This window comes from Phyllostomus discolor, chromosome X (assembly GCF_004126475.2).
Source record: "Phyllostomus discolor isolate MPI-MPIP mPhyDis1 chromosome X, mPhyDis1.pri.v3, whole genome shotgun sequence".
NCBI lineage: Eukaryota > Metazoa > Chordata > Mammalia > Chiroptera > Phyllostomidae > Phyllostomus > Phyllostomus discolor.
In genome coordinates, this window is record NC_050198.1 from 104,100,674 (window position 1) to 104,119,746 (window position 19,073).

At 40.0% G+C, this 19,073-nt stretch overlaps 1 protein-coding gene and 1 non-coding gene across 3 annotated transcripts in view; one reads left to right on the plus strand and one right to left on the minus strand.

The window, feature by feature from the left end:
• DACH2 (dachshund family transcription factor 2) overlaps positions 1-19,073 on the plus strand; it is a 448,371-nt gene that overhangs the window by 12,670 nt on the left and 416,628 nt on the right. The gene's annotated exons all lie outside the window — the stretch shown is intronic.
• Positions 5,728-5,795, minus strand: LOC114505850. Its single transcript, XR_003685312.1, has one exon. It is a non-coding gene; the product is annotated as a small nucleolar RNA SNORD52 (small nucleolar RNA).

Below are 19,073 nucleotides of genomic sequence, written 5' to 3' on the forward strand. Positions count from 1 at the left end.
GTGCCCTGACCTGGGATGAAAGCCACCACCTTGGCATACGGGGTGATGCTCCAGCCAACTAAGGTACCAGGCCAGGGGGCAACATTATATTCTTGATGATGACCATGTTCTGCAAGTTTGGTCATTTTGGTGATGGGAATATGTACAACATTGTGACCTATGGAAAGGGCAGTAATCACTCCAGAGTTCAATCGCTGCAAGTACATTTGGTATGGCCACTTTCTTATATTTGCATTTGTCTTGGATTGCTCCTTGTCCTACAAGGGGGCTGACAGGTTTTTGTTATTTCAAGGGCGGATTCTTTTTCATGAAGTCACATGATGGTTATATACTCTTGTCAGAGTCCAAGGCTTTTCTTCTTCTTTGCAGGTTAGTCTCATTGGACTGAATGTCTGCTGTTCTGTGTATTGTTTCTGTTCTCAAGAGGGTTCTGCATTTTGAAATGTAAATGCAACCCTCCAAAATACCTCTTTTAAGATCTTTTTCTGTATTAGTGGAAAAAATGTAAAAGTATATGTTCCTTACAGATTCATGTTTCATCAGAGAAGGGATAGCGAAGTTCAATAATTTACTTCTTGGTCCAGTTAGAAAGTCGTCGATTTTAAAGACAAAAGGACTGTAATTTGGGACATGTTAGCACGGATGTAGCTCCATTTGGGCACTGGCAAAGGAATACAGCTAAGCAGGAGTGGCAAAAGCTTGAGAAAATAGCTCTCATGGAACTGCTGAATGTATCGGAAAATAGCTGATAGGCAAGAGGTAGGCAGTGTCCTGTGGGCTGATAAAGGGCTTTCCACAGAGCTCTTGAATGAATTATTTCCTTTAATTGCATTCATTTTATTTTAGTGGTGAGTTTAAGCAGATTCATGAACAGGAACGGAAAGCATAAAAATATTAGCTGTAAAAAAAAAACACTAAAGGCAAATGTGGAAATGTTATTGCATTTGAGGTGTTACAGCGCTTGAAACCATAAGAGCACATTTGAATGTGTTGTCAGTAAAATAATATTCCTTTATTATACTAGTAAATGTTAACTTTAATTTCCAAAATATTTTATATGGTGTCCATTTACATTTCTCCCTAGTACTGGTCTGTTAACCTGATTCTAGCTTGCCATAGCACATTTTTTGGAACACATGTTGAGTATGATTTTTTAAAAAAAGGGTTACATTTTGCCTTTGGGTATGTGTGTGAAGTTTTTATTGTATTCAATAGTAACTAAGTTTGCATTTTATGGAGTAATTTGAACCACTGCCTTTGAGATTATTTAATGAACATTAAAATTTGAATTAAGGACATCAAAGTGGCATTTTTGTCATTTTTGTGTTTAATAAGTACAGTAAAGTTTAAATATTTCCTTCATGCCTTCTACCTGAAAATATATCTGGAAGTTTCAAATTACTAGCTAGATGTAATAGTAAAACTTTACATGTATATACTGGTATATATATATATATATATATATATATATATATATATATATTTTGCTTCCACATATATTAGCTAATTTAATCTGATTCTTAGAATAGTGTGTTTTTATAGCCCTGGTTGGTGTAGCTCAGTGGATTGAGCACGGGCTGGGAACCAAAGTGTCCCAGGTTCGATTCCCAGCCAGGGTACATTCCTGGGTTGCAGGCCATAACCCCCAGCAACCGCACATTGATGTTTCTCTCTCTCTCTTTCTCTCTCTCTCTCTCTCTCTCTCTCTCTCTCTCTCTCCCCCCCTCCCTTCCCTCCCTAAAAATAAATAAATAAAATATTTTTAAAAAGAATAGTATGTTTTTATAATGTTGTTGTAAAATTTCTATATTTTTATAAACATATGGCTGATCACTTTACAACATGGCACTCCTGGGAATCAATCAATCTCATTTAGATTTTTTTCGCTCAGTGCTAAATCAGCATCATGCATGGTTCTGATGAAGCTTGCAGTGCTTCTAGAGAATAATAATAGTGCCTTGTGTCTGTGCCAAAGTTCACAGGCTGCAAAGCTTGCTCATACACTACCTCACAGCAGCTCTAGGAGGCAGTCATCTGATCAGGAATTTGAAGTGAAAACATGGAAATGTATGCAGGTAAAATGAATTGCTTTGGACCATACAATGTAGTACAGGCAAAACTGGTTCTTGCATCTAAGTCTTCTGTGCATCTTCTCGGGCGCACTGTGCTGTCTGTGCTTTCTCCAAAGTAGTAAGTCTTGAGAGCTAGACCTGAACAAACAAGTTTAATTACGTGGTGGATTATTCCAGGTATTCAGGAAAGAATGGAAAACCTAGTGGCTGGAAATAGAGATACACAAGCTATGAGGCTTGATGCAAGCTACATGGGAGCTTACCTAGGATGTCTCCAGGGTACATGGCCTGATAGGAAATGCTGCTTCTTAATGATGATGTTTTCAGAAACATAGTAACTAAACTCTCTTAGTGAGCACTCATTTACATATGCATGTACAGAAAGGTTTGGGGAATCCACAAACGCTTAAGATCTTGAATAGAAAAGCAAAAGGAATGATACAAGAAAGTGTGTAGCAATGGCAGCAGTCAATCAAACGATATAGTATTGAAAGAATTTATGAAACTGGAACCTAGTTACTAAAACATATGAATTGTCTCTTGTGTGCAAAATACTATGCTAAGATCTGTAGGTACCTTCAGGGGGCTTTAAATCCTATTGTGGAAACAAGGCTTGCTCACATAAAAAATTACCTTTAATTTCTTCATCAAATAGTTATTAGATGTGTACTCTGTGGCGGACGCTCTTCTAGGTGCTTGGGATACATCTGTTAAAAATAAAGAGACAAAGATCCCTGCCATTGGAAAGAGGTTATATTAGAGTATGATAATGTGAATGGCAATAAGACAATCAACAACATGTATAATAAAGAAGTCAATTATACTGTATAATGGAAGGTGGTAAGTGCTGTGGAAAAAAAAAATGGAGTAAATAGATCAAGGGAAGGATTTGGGGCAATTGGAGTTGACTGCCATTTTCAATAGAATGGTTGTTGAAGGGCTTATTGAGAAGGTGAGCTTTGTTCACCGATTTGAAAGGGTGGAGAGTTAGCCAAGCCAAATCTAGGAAAGGAGTGTTGCAGGCAGAGAAAACAATTTGACCAGAAGCCGTAGAGCAGGAGCATGCCCAGCAGGTTTGTGTAATAGCAAGAAGGCTAGTGTGCCCGGATTGCAGGGAGTAGAGGGAAGACTAGTAGGAATGAGATCATACCGGTATAACCGGGGGGGTCACATAAGGCTTTTTATGCCATTTTGAGGACTTTGACTTTTAATCTCAATGAAATGGGGAGTCACTACCGAGATCTGAATAAGGCTATAGTAGCATTTGACTTAGATTTTTAAAGGATTGTTCTGGCTGCTAGGATGAGAATAGGGTTCATGTGGGGCAAGGGCAGAAGCAGTCAAGATGCTAAAATTCTCCTCAAACAGCCCTGGCTGGTGTGGCTCGGTGCGCTGAGCATCAGCCTGCAAACCAAATGGTTGCCGGTTTGATTCCCAGCCTGGGTTGTGGGCTAGGTCCCCAGTAGGAGGTGTGCAAGAGGCAACCGCACATTGATGTTTCTCTCCCCACCCCTTTCTCCCTCTATCCCCCTCTCTAAAAATAAATAAAAATGGAAGAAAAGATGCCATTGAAGTAAACTGGAAGAGAAATGGTGGCGGCAGCAGCTTAGAGCTCATTGGTAGAGTAAAGGTGTAAGAATTGGTCAGATTTTGGAAGATGAAATCAGTAAGGCTTCCTGGATTAGACACTGAGCGAGAGAAATACAAGTCTCAGGGACAACTCCAACAGCTTTATGCGAGGATAAAATTTCCATCATTTGAGAAGAGGGAAGGGGAAGGCTGTAGGTGGAACGGGTTTGTGGACGTGGTTTAGGAATTCTGTTTTATACCTACTAATATTTAGGTATCTCTTAGCCTTTTCAGCAAGAGGGTAGTTATTGGATATACAGGTCAGGTGTTTGGGAGAGACATCTTGAGAGGAGATCGAAATTTAGGACAGGATTGGTGACAAATATTAACAAAGGATAGCTTTAAGGACTGAGTCTTGGGTCACACCAACATAAAGAGATTAGGGACAAGAGGAGGAACCAGAAAATTCTGAGAAGGAATATCCAATAATGTAGGAGGAAAAGGAAGAGAGAATGGTGTCTTGAAACCTAAGCAAAGGAAATGTATCAAAAAGCAGGGAGTCATCAACCATATCAAATGCTGCTAATAAGCCCCCCCCCCCCAAAAAAAAAACATGAGAACTGAGAATTACCCATTGGATGCGGATGTTGAAGTTGTCGGTGACCTTGATGAGAGGAGTTTTGGTGAAAGAATAGGAGTCAAAATTTCAGTGGCACGCATTTAAGAGAAAATAGGAGGAAAGGAATTGGAGACAGCATGTAGACAACACCTTCTGAGGATTTGCTGCAAACATAGCAAAAAAATGAGGTGGGAGGGAGTAGCTTGAGGCCAGGGGGGAATGCATCAAGAAGTTATTACATTTTATTAAGATGGAATAAATACTAGCCCTGACCAGGGTGGCTCAGCTGGTTGGGCATTGTCCCAGGAAGCGAAAGTTTGCTGGTTTGTTGCCTTGTCAGGGCACATGCCTGCATAGGGGGTTTGGTCCCTGGTTGGGGCATGTGCAAGAGGAATCTGATCAATGTTTCTCTCTCACATGTCTCTCTGTCTCTCCCCTTTCTGTCTCTAAAATCATGAAAAAGATATCCTTGAGTGAAGATTTAAAAAAAAAATTGATGTAGGAGAGAGAGAGAAGTATTGCTAAAGAGATATTCTTGAATAGGAGAGAGGGGATAGGATCCAATGCAACAAGTACAATCATCAGACAGGAGCAAGATTAGTGCATGTCCGTTACTAGATGGGAAGCCAGGCTATGAAGGTGGCGGTTCTGGTTGGTCTGGTATCAGCACTCCACAGAAGTCCTCTTCTGACTGTTTCGGTTTTCCAGCACAGTGAGAAACAAGTCAGTAGATGACAGTGAGGACTGGAAAAGAGGTGTTGGAGGTTTGAGGAGAAAGAGAAAGTGTCACATAGCTGCCTAGATTTACCAGTTCAAAAGAACCAATGCACCCCAATGTTCATAGCAGCACCAAGTGCTGGAAGCAACCTAGATGCCCATCAGTCAATGAGTGGATCAAAAAACTGTGGTTCATTTACACAATGGAATTCTATGCAGCAGAAAGAAAGAAGGAGCTCCTACCCTTTGAGACAGCATGGAAGGAACCGGAGAGCATGATGCTAAGTGAAACAAGCCAGGTGTTGAAAGACAAAGACCATAGGATCTCACCTATAAGTGGAACCTAATCAACCAAACAAATAAGCAAGCAAAATAGAACCAGAGACATGGAAACAAAGAACAAACGGACAGTAACCAGGGGGAGGGGCGATAATGGAGGAAAATAGGGGAAGGGTCATCAAGGAACATGTTTAAAGGACCCACGGACAAAACCAAAGGGGGGCAGGATTGGGAGTGGGAGGTGTGGGGTGAGTAGGGCAGGGGAGGGTGGGGCGGAAGTAGAGACAACTATGCTTGAACAACAACAAAACATATGCAGACAAAAACTAAATAAGCAATCCATTTACTATATTATAAAGGATTGAATATTTACTCCAACAATTCTTGTTTTGCCATGGGTGTGCTGCGCTTCAGTTAAGGTGTCTTGAAGAATATGGTGAAAAATAATACTTCTTTTTTTTTTCTCCAAATGAGTCCGAACTTAATTTTTGACATCAAGACCAGTGTCAGTGACTCTAGTCTGAGAAATCCTAGTTCCCAACATTTTCTAAAGAATTGAAATAAAGTTTGGTTGATTCAATCTATTATTGACATTATTTTACAGTAGATGATGTGTTTTTGCTTTGTTAAGGATTGATCTTATGCCAGAAACATTATCAGTCTCACGATGTGTGTTTGTTGCTCTTATTAGTATGTCATGCACCCACAAAAGATAAATTAAGTTCCCGCTTTCATTTCAGCACATTGGTAGTTTATAGAGTGGTGCCACTGTGCTAGGCACAGTGCCGAACTAAGAAAAAGTCGTGGTTCTTTACCTAGAGATGGTTCATAATGCATTCAAAGCGGGAGAAACCCAATCGATATATATATATGTATTTTTAACACCTGGTTTTCTGATTCATGCATTATTAACTTTACATGGCAGCTACTTTAAACAGCTCCTGCTGTGGTCATCAGTTCTCTTAGCTACTCTTTGACTACTCTTGGGATTTCTGTGGCCTTCGAGGTTTGATGGGGAAGAAATAGTTAAGCTTTAAATAGGTTCTGGTGTGAAATTGTTGCAGAGCAAAGCTAAGAAGTGCATGGTCTCAATCCTAAGTCCTTGCTAATTACCTTGGAAATGAAGTTTTTCTGGCGGGTCTTGTGCGGCCATTCGCCTGGTATCTCACTAGAATGGTTGGTAAGGAGGATTTGGTCAGCATTTGCAAACTCCCGCTAGATTCAGTTACTTATTCTGAGTGAGTTTTAATTTCTGCAGCTGGAGAATAGCAACAGAAGCCAGATGTAGTAACATCTGCTATTAAGACTTCTTGTTTAGGGGGCAAAAGGCGGTTCCATTATTAAAATGTGATTTCAGCTTTGTTGGGTTGGTTAAAAAAATCTTGTTTTTCATTGTTTATAGAGCACTGAAAAGAGATGTTTGCATACACCAGACACTGGGTTATTTCAATCAGGATAGGCTGTCCACTGTCCAAAGCATTGTAGAAAGACTGTTTTAGGTACTGTGGCCCTAGTATCTATTATACAAAAGCAAAATAAAGAAACAAGTGTTTATTCATCCTGCCTGATATTTCATGTTTGATGAGATTAGAACGTCAAATGAATTTTTTATCCCAGCATGAATCACTGGCAGGTTTGTTAAAACTGAATGGCAGTGCACTGATGTAATATAAACTGCTATGTAAACTGATAACGGAAAATGTTCAGGTTGAGAATCCTTCCCAGAAAGGATTTCCTCTAACTCGAGGTCTTGCTGAAAACAGCCTTCTTGTCTCAAGTTCTAGCTGAAGTCTTACATCGTTGAGGGGGACTTCCCTTTTCACCCGAAGTGACCTCTTTGCTTCCCTGATTATTTATCTGCAGATAACCACCCTTCTTCCTCTTCTTCCTCCTCCTCCTCCTTCTTTTTCTGCCCCTTTCTCATCTCCTTCTCGCCTCCCCTTCCCCATTCCTCCCTCTTATCCCTGTCCTCCTTGTCCTCTTCCATATTTTTAATAAACTGTTAACTTTTAAGCTGGACATATTTTATCTCACCCCGAACTAGCGTCTGAGAATTAATCAACCTCAGGAATGGTCTTGTGTGTTGTTTTATCATGCATAGTGCCTAATGTAGTATGCAGATGTACGTGCTTAAAATGTTTTCAGTTTGTTGGTTTGACAGTGTACCTATGATTTACTAGAATTCAATGTATTTACTTTGGGAAATGTTCATATTTGAAGGAAATTTATTGCTGTATATAAGGGGTATATTCCTCTGTTCTGAGCATCAGCTCTTGAGTGGCAGAAGCTGGGGTAGTATTATTCTGTCTCAGATAGCCACATTTGTCCTTATTCCAAAACTTTTGTATATCTATGACCACCCAAGCCTCAGGTCTTTTTCCCTAAAAATGGGAATACTATTAATGACATAATTCATGGGATTGTTAAAGAAGATTGAGATCATGTACTTAATGGGTTTAAGCACATAATAGGAGATCAGTAAATGTGAGCTCTTGTTCCTGAAAGTGGCATCACCCTCATATGTGTGACCACCCATGTATGCATACACTCAGGACACAAGAGAACAAATCTCAGAATAAAATGAGCCAGTCTTCAGAATTTTTTAAACCAGTGCTAAATTAAGTGATTGACTATGAGCGACATTGTATGCGCTTCATTTTCTAGGAAATTCTTGTACGTTGACTTTCTAGCCTGATAGAGCAGCTGGTGGGCCATTTATTACTAGTTCTATTTTGGTTGAAAATTCAGATTCAGCCTTGTGTGTCATTTAGAGTTTGTGACACATGTAGCCTCCCAAGGCTTAATGAGTTGTCTGCAGATGGGCTGTTATTTATTACAGTCATGTAGAATAAAATTGATTGTCTTCTGAAATTAATTTTTCATTTGCCTCCAGCCTTGCTTTAATAGAGGACACACAGTTGCCTATTTGCAGAAATACTGTTTAATCACATTAATATCTCAGCCCCCCAGGCTGAGGAAGATAATTGTACAAACGAACAGCAAAATCTGTATCTTTAACTTCTTTTTATGATTAAATTATGCAAATGACTTATCTCCTGCCCTTCGAAGCACTAATCATCTAATTAGGAATGATGTGTTAAAGGGATGGTTTTGAATCAAGAGAGAAACGAATGCAAGAAGCAGAAAATGGGAGCCAACAATGAAACCACTGAAGGTACAGTAATGTTTATTAGATGCATCTATGTATGTGGTACAAAAGCAGATGGGATGGTTCACGTATCCTATCCACAGACCTGACACATGTCATGGTTTGGCAGGACATAGAATTCCTTATCTCCGATGACATATTTTTGGAGATACATTTCCTTTTTGAAAATATTTTTCTAAATGTATTGGCATAACATTGTTTCACAAAGTCATACGGGTTTCAAGTGTACAAGCCAACAAAACGTCCTCTGTGCCCTGTATCATGTGCCCATGGCCCAAAACAGTCTCTTGCTGCCCCCATTGCCCACCTCCGCCCACCCTACCCCCCTTCCCCCCTTCTCCCCTTCCCCCCTTCCCCCCTTCCCTCTGGCCATCCCCACACTGTTGTCTGTGTCTATGTGTTTTATATATATGTGTGTGTTCTGGTTAATCCTTTCACCTTCTTTCATCCACTCTCCCTCCCCCTTCTGCTCTGACAGCTGTCAGTCTGTTCCCTGTGTCCATGTCTCTGGTTCCGTTTTGTTTTTTTTTAAGTATATCTTTTTTTTTAAGATTTTATTTATTTATTTTTAGGGAGGGAAGGAAGGGAGAGAGAGAGAGAGAGAGAGAGAGAGAGAGAGACATCAATGTGCGGTTGCTGGGGGTTCTGGCCTGCAACCCAGGCATGTACCCTGGCTGGGAATCGAACCTGGGACACTTTGGTTCCCAGCCCGCGCTCAATTCACTGAGCTATGCCAGCCAGGGCTCTCTGGTTCCGTTTTGTTTATCAGTTTACGTTGTTCATTAGATTCCACATATACTCGTATTTTTGTGTATGGTGTAGTTGGTGGTCTAGTTTCATTTTTTTTACATGCATCTGTCCAATTATGCCAACACCATTTATTAAAGATACTGTCTTTACCCCCTTGTGTTTTCTTGCCTGGTTTGTCAAATTTTTTTATATTTGTTTATTGTTTCCATTTTCCTCCCACCACTGCACCCCCACTGCACCCATCCCCACCTCCCACCCTCAAACCTGCCCCCTTTGGCTTTGTCCATGCGTCCGTCATACATGTTCCTTGATGACCCTTCCCCTAGTTTCCCATTATCCCTCTCCCCCCTCCCCTCTGGTTACTGTCAGTTTGTTCTTTATTTGATTGTCTCTGGTTGTATTTTGTTGCTTGTTTGTTTTGTTGATTAGGTTCCAATTAGAGGTGAGGTTGACCATATAGGCTTAGGTTTATTTCTGGGTTCTCTATTCAGTTCTTTTGATCTATGTGTCTTTTCTTATGCCAGTACCATGCTGTTGTAATCACTATGGCCCTATAGTTTGTAGCTTGATATCAGGTATTATGATACCTTTAACTTTGTTTTTCTTAAGACTGCTGAGGCTATTCCGGGTTTTTTTGTGGTTCCATATAAATTTTTGGAATATTCATTCTATCTGTGAGATACACCATTGATATTTTAATAGGAATTGCAGTGGATCTGTAGATTGCTTTGGGGATATGCACATTTAAATGATGTTAATTTTTCTTATCCATAAACACAGTATATGCTTCCACTTATTTGAGTCTTTCTTCGGTATTATATAATTTTCCTAGTACAGGTCTTTTACCTTCTTGGTTCAGTTTATTCCTATGTAGCTTACTTTTTAGATTTGCTTCAAATTCTTAGTAAGGCAAGTGTTAAGTTTCCCGTATTCTTGAACACTAACGGGATCTAGGGATTCTCTTAGAAGGAATTGGCTTACTCTTAGTCCATGGAGGGTAGCCTACAGCAAAGGGGTGGGGCTGTCCCTGGATCATGGACAAACACTAGCTTTTTCAGACTCTCCCTTTACAAAAGCACTCCTTTTTGCTCTAAAAAAATGAAGTCAGGACATTCAGAAAAATATAGTCCTCCTACTGGTGAACTCTGGTTTAAATTTTAAGCAGATATGTATTTGCAAGATAGGACCTGAGTTTTTGGCTTCCCTTCCCAGACATTGATTGGGAAGAGTTTACAGTACAATACTCCTTAGTTTTCATCATATTTATTCTACACAATATAGATATAATGTCTGTATCAATAACATTTAATGTTAATTAATATCTATAATAATAAGCATGATTCATATTCCATAGCCACCATGTCAAACTTTACACATTGGTGTAGTTGTTACAATAATTTAAAACAAAGTGTGTAATAAATCAGGCCATAGAAATAACAGAAAATAAGTTTACTGTGGATGTTTTAGAGGTCCCTAAAATTCTATCTCATAGGTACATTTGTAGCAGTCAGAAGTCATAATGTTTATGCCTGTTGTCTTTTATTGCTTTGAATTCTGTGCTTTCACTGGTTATTACAGTGATCTTCTGTTTATATAGTACAAACCATGTCTGAATACATCTGAAAACAGAATCTCAAGAAATGTATCCTAAATAGAACATAAAAATTTGTGGAGTGTTCCAGGTCAATTTTCTCAAGTCTTTGAGAGTAGGGTTGTCATTCTGTCATGTGCTGGTTCAGTTCACTGAGAAGACCCACCCTGTCGTGTCTTGACTCTATTGATGCCAACTGGCTGTAGACACTTATTTAACATCTTTGCTTGTTAAGAGTAGGCACCAGGCTACAGTTTACCTGCTTTTATTGGGGAACTGTTTAAGCTAGTATTTGGACCATTGAAGTCAATGAGGCTAACTTACTGCACTTTCAAAGGCTGACTTGCTTGAACTTTGTTCTGGAGGTTTGACGTGCACTCCTGGGGAGGACAGCCGTTTACAGATTTTTATAGTGAAAAGACCACTGCCTCCAAGATGGCACCAAATTCAGGCCATGGTAGCCTGTGGAAGGGAAGGGGTGAGTCCTTTAGAACTTATTCCATTGCCATCCCGTGAGGCCTTAGTTCTTCTTTCCTTTTAGAAAGCAATAGAGTGTCCCAGGTTCGATTCCCAGCCAGGGTACATTCCTGGGTTGCAGGCCAGAACCCCCAGCAACCGCACATTGATGTCTCTCTCTCTCTCTCCCTCCCTACCTTCCCTCTCTAAAAATAAATAAATAAAATCTTTAAAAAAAAAGAAAGCAATAGGATTATTATGTCCCCTCCCCAGAATTGGTTCATTAGCATATTGTATGATAAAAAAATGAACTGTATATGCCTCTGTTAATACCTCTGTTTTTGAGATTGGGTTAATCCTCAAAGTCATTATTGTGGTTTTCTGATAAGTCTAAATAAGTTCAACAGACATGCCTTTGGTTTTAAAGGAGCCAAAGAAGAATGGTTTGAATATTTGAGAACAGTAGTGATTTATTTTGTAATCCCTGGATTCTAGCACATTTTCCAGAACACATCATTTGTATATGACAATAGAACAGTAACATTTAAATGAATTTTTATTATTTTGTTTGAATGAAATAAACATTTATAATTAACCATTTTATTATTTATATAAATTAACAAGAGATCTTTAGTTCACTGAGAGAATTCTCATATCTCCACTCAGTTGCAACATTAAGTGCTACCCACAGCTCCTGGGCTCTTAAAGTACTTAATAGGTGTAGCTCAGTAGATTGAGCGCGGGCTGCAAATCAAAGCATCGAAGGTTCGATTCCCAGCCAGGGTACATGCCTGGGTTGCAGGCCATGACCCCCAGCAACCACACATTGATGTTTCTCTCTCTCTCTCTCTCTCTCTCTCTCTCTCTCTCTCTCCCTCCCTTCCCTCTCTAAAAATAAATAAATAAAATCTTTAAAAAATTACTTTATAAAAAAAGTACTTATACAGAATTGTGGGGTTATTAGATACAGATTTTAAACCATACTATGGAGCCATGAAGTGCTTTTTAACTACTATCAAGGAAGTTGAAAAATAATTTGAATCTATAACTCTACTACTTTTGTTCATTTAAGGGTTAGAGTAAGGACTACATGAAGCAAGCTGATTATCCACCAAATGGGAGTTTAGGTACCTTTTAGACAGGCAGCTTACCTTCTTTGAGAATTGAAAAAAACTCAGAGAAGTTAATCATCTGCTGTTGCATTACAACCAGAATCATGACAGCCCTTTCCTAAAATTCCAAACTACACAGCGGGGCTTATAATATGCCTCAGAAGGACATAGAAACCTAAGAAGTATGGAAGATTACCTGCGACTGTTTTATTTCTCCTCATGTTCAGTAATTGGGAAGGCTGATGAGCTTCTGAAAAACCTGATTGTCATACATATATGGCACCTCGTTATATGTGAAATGTTAGTAAATAATCTGGTCGCCAAGGACATAGGAGTCTGTTGAGCCCTACCTGTCAGAGGCAACCACCTCAGCTTCCTAAGAATACAGAGAAGCACAGTCTAATGAACACAGTAAACTAACAAAATAGACACAGAAGCATTGCTACAGAGGATAGAGTAACATTTGTCAGAGAGGAGGGGGTTAGTGTTGGTTGACAAAAGGTGAAGGGATTAAGCAAAAACACACACACACACACACACACACACAACCCATAGACACAGACAGCAGCATGGTGATTACCAGATGAAAAGGGGAAAGAGGGGAAGTGGATGGGGGGCAAAGGGGGATAAGTCACGATGGAAGGAGGTACCTTAACTTTGGGTGATGGGCACGTGATACAGTGTGCAGAAGATGTTATATTGAGTCGTGCAGTCGAAGCCTGTATGGTTTTATGAACAAATGCCACCCCAATAAATTCCATAAAAAGTAGCTTTTCTCAGTGCTCCTGTCATTCATGTGACTTTTCCTTTTCTCCAATCCTTTATTCTGTATAGTGGTGAGGAATCTTAATGAGGTGGGATAGGGTCTAACTCCAGGCTGTAATTTCTAGGTAATTAGTTTAAGAGGCCAAGGCAGGGGAAGAACATGTCTTTTTTTTTTTTTCAAAGATTTTTATTTATTTATTTTTAGGGAGAGAAAGGAGGCAGGGAGGGGGGGAGAGAGAGAGAAAGAGAGAGAGAGATCAATGTGTGGTTGCTGGGGGTTATGGCCTGCAACCCAGGCATGTACCCTGGCTGGGAATCGAACCTGGGACACTTTGGTTCCCAGCCCGCGCTCAATCCACTGAGCTACGCCATCCGGGGCTAAGAACATGTCTTTTGGTTTGTTAAAGGGCCTGATGTGTTCTCCAATGTGTGCTTAACCTCCTAGCATGCTCAGTTTGTCTACGATCTTGCCCTTCATTGATACCACTTTGGTAGTAGTGATTAATTCCTGTCTTTTTTTTTTGTAGGGGTTTTGAAGTTTGCTCATTTTTATAGTTCTAATAAACTACCCAGAATGACATTTATTAAATACACCGCATTATATAACCTTCTTTCATATGTATCCTACACATAGTAGTTCCCAAATACATTTTGAATAACTCCCTAACTTCTCATAACAACATTTAGTTTAAAAGCATGATTTATTAACTGGCATCCAATATCATGTATGTACACACAAATATAGACATAGCTGCTACAGTATAATTAAATCAGTATTTATAAGTTTCTAGAAAAAACCTGTTGCCTTTTGTTAGGGTTTCAAGTTATAATAATATCCACTTATTGAGAACCACATATGAGCAAGACACTGAGCTTGGAACTTTTCATTCATTAACCAATCCTTACAATCATTAATCCTTACAATCACCTTATGAGTCTGTGATTGCAGCCTTCTCTTCACAGCTGAGAAAACTTAACCTAAGGAAAATTACGTAAAAGAGCTGGTCAGCACAGAGCCAGGAATTATCTGGCAGCAAATCCATGCTCTTTTGGCTGCACAATACTGTACTAACTAAAACAATGCATTAATTCACTGTTTGTAAATGAAGGTACCAACTGGATCAAGCTTGAGGAAAGGATATTTGAAATAAAGACACAAGATTGAGATGATCTATTTTTGGTGGCTTAGGATAATATAGAACACACCTTGACCATTGGCACAGACTAGCGCATTCAAAGGGCTGGTAGTATCGGAAAATGCTTGTTTTCTTCAGATACACCTGTATCAAGCTCTGAGTATAAGTGGGTTGGGGACTGTCACGTGCATAATGGATAGCTATTTATTTTGACAATTCACTTATGCATTGAAGTTAGTAAACATTCCAATCATGAAGGATCTATTCCAGGGGAACAGACAGTCATGAACCACCATTGTTCTGTTTCTTGTGTACTGCCTTTAAATGATAAAATGGTGTTTGAAGGCAGGTAGTAATGATCCTCTAAAAATAATTCAGGCTGTTGAATATTAAGTAGGATGTTTATAGGGAGCTATAAACTGGAAAAGAGTTACATCTCTACCGCACAGGATTTAATTATGCAATGTAATGTGACTTCAAGGACAATGCGAGACCACGTTTCGCACCGTAATGCAAAGGAAGCGTACTAGTGAAAGGAGTAATGAGAATCCATGGAAATGGGGGTTCAGATACCAGGCAGGGGTGTAGAATATGTAAGTCATTTAACACTTTCCTCATAGTAATGGTGATCTAAATTGTGGGGCATATATAGGGACTTTCTTTTTCATGCATATGTTTTCATGACACCTTTGTCCAGTTAGTGCTACCTCATCTTGTCAGTGGAAGAACCATGACTCAGAACAATTAGGCATCTTATCCAAGTCAATGTGACAATGGTGGCAAAGAAATGGCAACATACTTATTTTGAATCTTCTGGTCGCTGGACACTGTTTCCTACAATATCATTTTCATTGCCATATAACTCAATTTACTTAGGGATTTTGGAATAGCTTATTAACAGCAGTTAATGAAGTATCATGGTTCTACAGGATGGTGGTAAAATTTAATGAGAGGCATTCAAGAAATCAAGAGAAGGCAGCAATGGAGAATTAGGAAAGATCACCCAGAGCAAAGACGTGTCATTACAGACCGAAGCTAAAATCGAATTCCTGATTACTATGCATGGATGTGGAAGCAAGACAGTGAGGAAGACTGATAGGAGGGAAATGTTTCCTTTGGAATATGATGTTGGAGGAGACCTCTATGAATACCCAAGACCGCCAGAAAGACAGACAAGTGGGTCCTAGAGCAAAGTAAGCCTCACATGGTGCTGGCCTTCTTCAGGTCCATCATGAAGAGACAGGGTATTTTGGAGAAGATGGAAGTACTGGGAAAACACAGGAAAAGAGTCCATGCAACTGCGACATGCACTCCATAAAAGAAGCCATAGGCATGAGTCTGTAGGAGCCACACAAGGCTGCCAAGGACAGGACACTGTGGACATCACTCATCCACAGGGCCACCAGGAGTTGCAACCAGCTCAATGGCACAGAACACACAGATTACAGGAGCAGATGGAGAAGTTTGGCCAGATATTGTGAGAACATGGTCAGAGGGGTCAACGACCTGGACATTATAATCAATACTATCGGAGGAAAATTTCTCCTCCATGTTTGGTGTGCCATAAAAAACTTTGTTTCACCCCCGGCTGGCGTAGCTCAGTGGATTGAGCGCGGGCTGGGAACCAAAGTGTCCCAGGTTCGATTCCCAGCCAGGGTACATTCCTGGGTTGCAGGCCAGAACCCCCAGCAACCGCACATGGATGTTTCTCTCTCTCTCTATCTCCCTCCCTAAAAAAAATAAATAAAAATCTTAAAAAAAAAACCTTTGTTTAAAAAAGGTTTAGCTATGGTCACAACAGACAAATCTTATCCTATAAATGAGAAACTTCAATATATTTTAGTTGACATATAATTCTTATTCAGTAGTAACTCATAAGGTAACTCGCTGTCTGACTTTGATGTTTTTTTCTGAAAAGTACTTTTACAAAGTCTTTATAATTTGAGACCAGGGAGGGCCTAGAATGTATCTAAGTCTGAGATTGCATTATGAGAAAGAAGGAAACTCTAGGGCGTGGAATGTCAAAGTGTGGTGATATGGTTAGAGGGAAGCCATACGAAGGAGATGGGGGTAAAATAAATCATAATGGGCCTCTAGGTTTGATTTATTGTCATATACTTCTACTGTGGCTTGCAGATAACTACTGACCATTTCCTTATGCCAGTAGTGAAAGAGCTTCCTTTAGGGGTTAGCTAGTCTGGTGAACCCAAGAGAAAGGGAGCTTACAAAATTTTATGTGGCCTGGTCCATTTTAGGGATTTCTTATTGGTACAATTGATAGAATAAAAGGCATCTTCAATAATAAGCCTAGACCAAACAATTTCTGCTGAGTGTAACTGGCGTGAGTTATTAAGTCCATTCTCTTGTCTCTGGTCCACTTTATAATTGCTAGAAATCAAGAACTAAGGGGAGATAGTGATTGGAACTCAGGGTGAAAAGTAGCTGGATAGAGCTGTGTTGTGCTCTACTCCAAGCTTTCTGTTCTGTTATAGATAAGGAGCTTCATTTTTTAAAAAGATTTTATTTAGTCCTGGCTGGCGTAGCTCAGTGGATTGAGCATGGGCTGGGAACCAAAGTGTCGCAGGTTCGATTCCCAGCCAGGGTACATGCTTGGGTTGCAGGCCATAACCCCCAGCAACTGCACATGGATGTTTCTCTCCCTCTCTCCCTCTCTCTCTCTATCTCCCTCCCTTCCCTCTCTAAAAATAAGTAAATAAAATCTTAAAAAAAAATTATTTATTTATTTTTAGGGAGAGAAGAAGGGAGGGAGAAAGTGAGGGAGAGAAACATCCATGTGTGGCTGCCTCTCATGTGCCCCCTACTGGGGTGGGGTAACCTGGCCCACAGCCCAGGCATGTGTCCTGACTAGGTATCCAAACAACGAGCCTTTGGTTCACAGGCTGGTGCTCAGTCCACTGAGCCACAGCAACCAGAGCCAAAACTTACGTGTTTTTTTTTTATTTTTAAAGATTTTTATTTATTTTTTTTTAGGGAGGGAAGAGAGGGAGGGGGATATATATATATATATATATATATATATAGAGAGAGAGAGAGAGAGAGAGAGAGAGAGAGAGAGAGAGAAACATCAATGTGCGGTTGCTGGGGGTTATGGCCTGCAACCCAGGCATGTGCCCTGGCTGGGAATCGAACCTGCGACACTTTGGTTCCCAGCCCACGCTCAATCCACTGAGCTACACCAGCCAGGGCTCAAAACTTATGTTTTAATATAAATTCTCGATTAATCTTACCCAGCTTTAATTCCTCTTTATTGTTCCTGTGGTTTCCAACACTTACTCACTCCCTGACTCATGCTTTGTAGCTGAGGCACTGCGGCCCATACTCACTATGACACGCGTATTGCTAGGTGCTCGACTTGCTTCTACCCATTTCCCAGATGCGTGCAGTACGACATCTGTGCTTCAGTGAAGTTTCAGATTTACACGGAAGCAAATTTTCATAGAACGGTGGTCAAAAAGATCATTTTATCTTCCCGATATTATGAATAGTGTCAAAATGAACAATTGCGTTTGGGAAAACAACCCCCCCCCCCAAAAAAAAAACAACTATAGCTAAAGCAAAGAGCATTTGGCACATTTGATTGCTGCTTTCTAGGTTGTCATTTGCTTGAAATCGGTAACAAAGCTTGTGTGTTTCAGTTTTTGCGCAAAGAAGGGCCTTAGCCCTGGCTGGTGTGGCTCAGTGGATTGAGCCCCAGCCTGCAAACCAAAGGGTCACTGGTTCGATTCCCAGTCAGGGCACATGCCTGGGTTGCAGGCCAGGTCCTCAGTAGGGGGCATGTGAGAAGCAACCACATATTGATGTTTCTCTCCCTCTCTGTCTCCCTTCCCCCTGTCTAATAATAAATAAATAAAATCTTTAAAAAAGAAATGCCTTACAAATAGGAGGTGCTCAATCATATTGAGTTGAATTGAAACATTCTAATGAATATTTTACTCAAGTTTAAATGACCCTAATAGCTGCTTCTGTTTTTTATTATTGAATCAGTTTGTTACCAGCTTGACTTTAACAGTGAGAGCTATTGCCCAAATCATGTGATGTAGTAAAAATATTCAGTATTTTGTATGGTGTGTATGTGTGTTTGTGTGTGTTCTAGCTCAGCACAGGGCCTGTCACATAGCGAATGCTCAGTTACTGCTAATAACATAACAAGTATTTTAGAAAGACACACCTTCTTTATACGATATGACATAGAGGTTTGGTAGGTTGTTGCTCAAAGTCGTTGTGTGGTTAATTCCACATAACATTCGAACATAAATGTAAGTAGCGTTCATTAATATTTTCGGTGCTAGGAGAGAGGTGGTAGATTCCACAGAGTAAATGATCTATAGATTTCTTTCTTTTTTTTAAAGATTTTATTTATTTATTTTTAGAGAGGGAAGGGAGGGAGACAGAGAGAGAGAGACAGAGAAACTCGAATGTGTGGTTGCTGGGGGTTCTGGCCTGCAACCCAGGCATGTGCCCTGGCTGGGAATCGAACCTGCGACACTTTGGTTCCCAGCCCACGCTCAATCCACTGAGCTACGCCAGCCAGGGCCCGATCTATAGATTTCTGTTTCTGACCTTCAAAGACTCCTATTGAGCGAACAATAAGTGCACGCATGAAACAACAAAACAGTATAGTTTGTTGTGAAAACATATAAATAGAGTCTTCACTTTCCATAGAAGTTGACAAAAGGAAGGGGTCTTGATATTTTCAGTTCTTTTTTAAAAAAAGTGTGTTTTTCATTTATTTTGGGATGGCCCAGAGGATCCTAGCCACCTTATCTTTACACATTTAAACTATGCACTGCGCAAGAATTTGGCTTTATCTGTTTTTA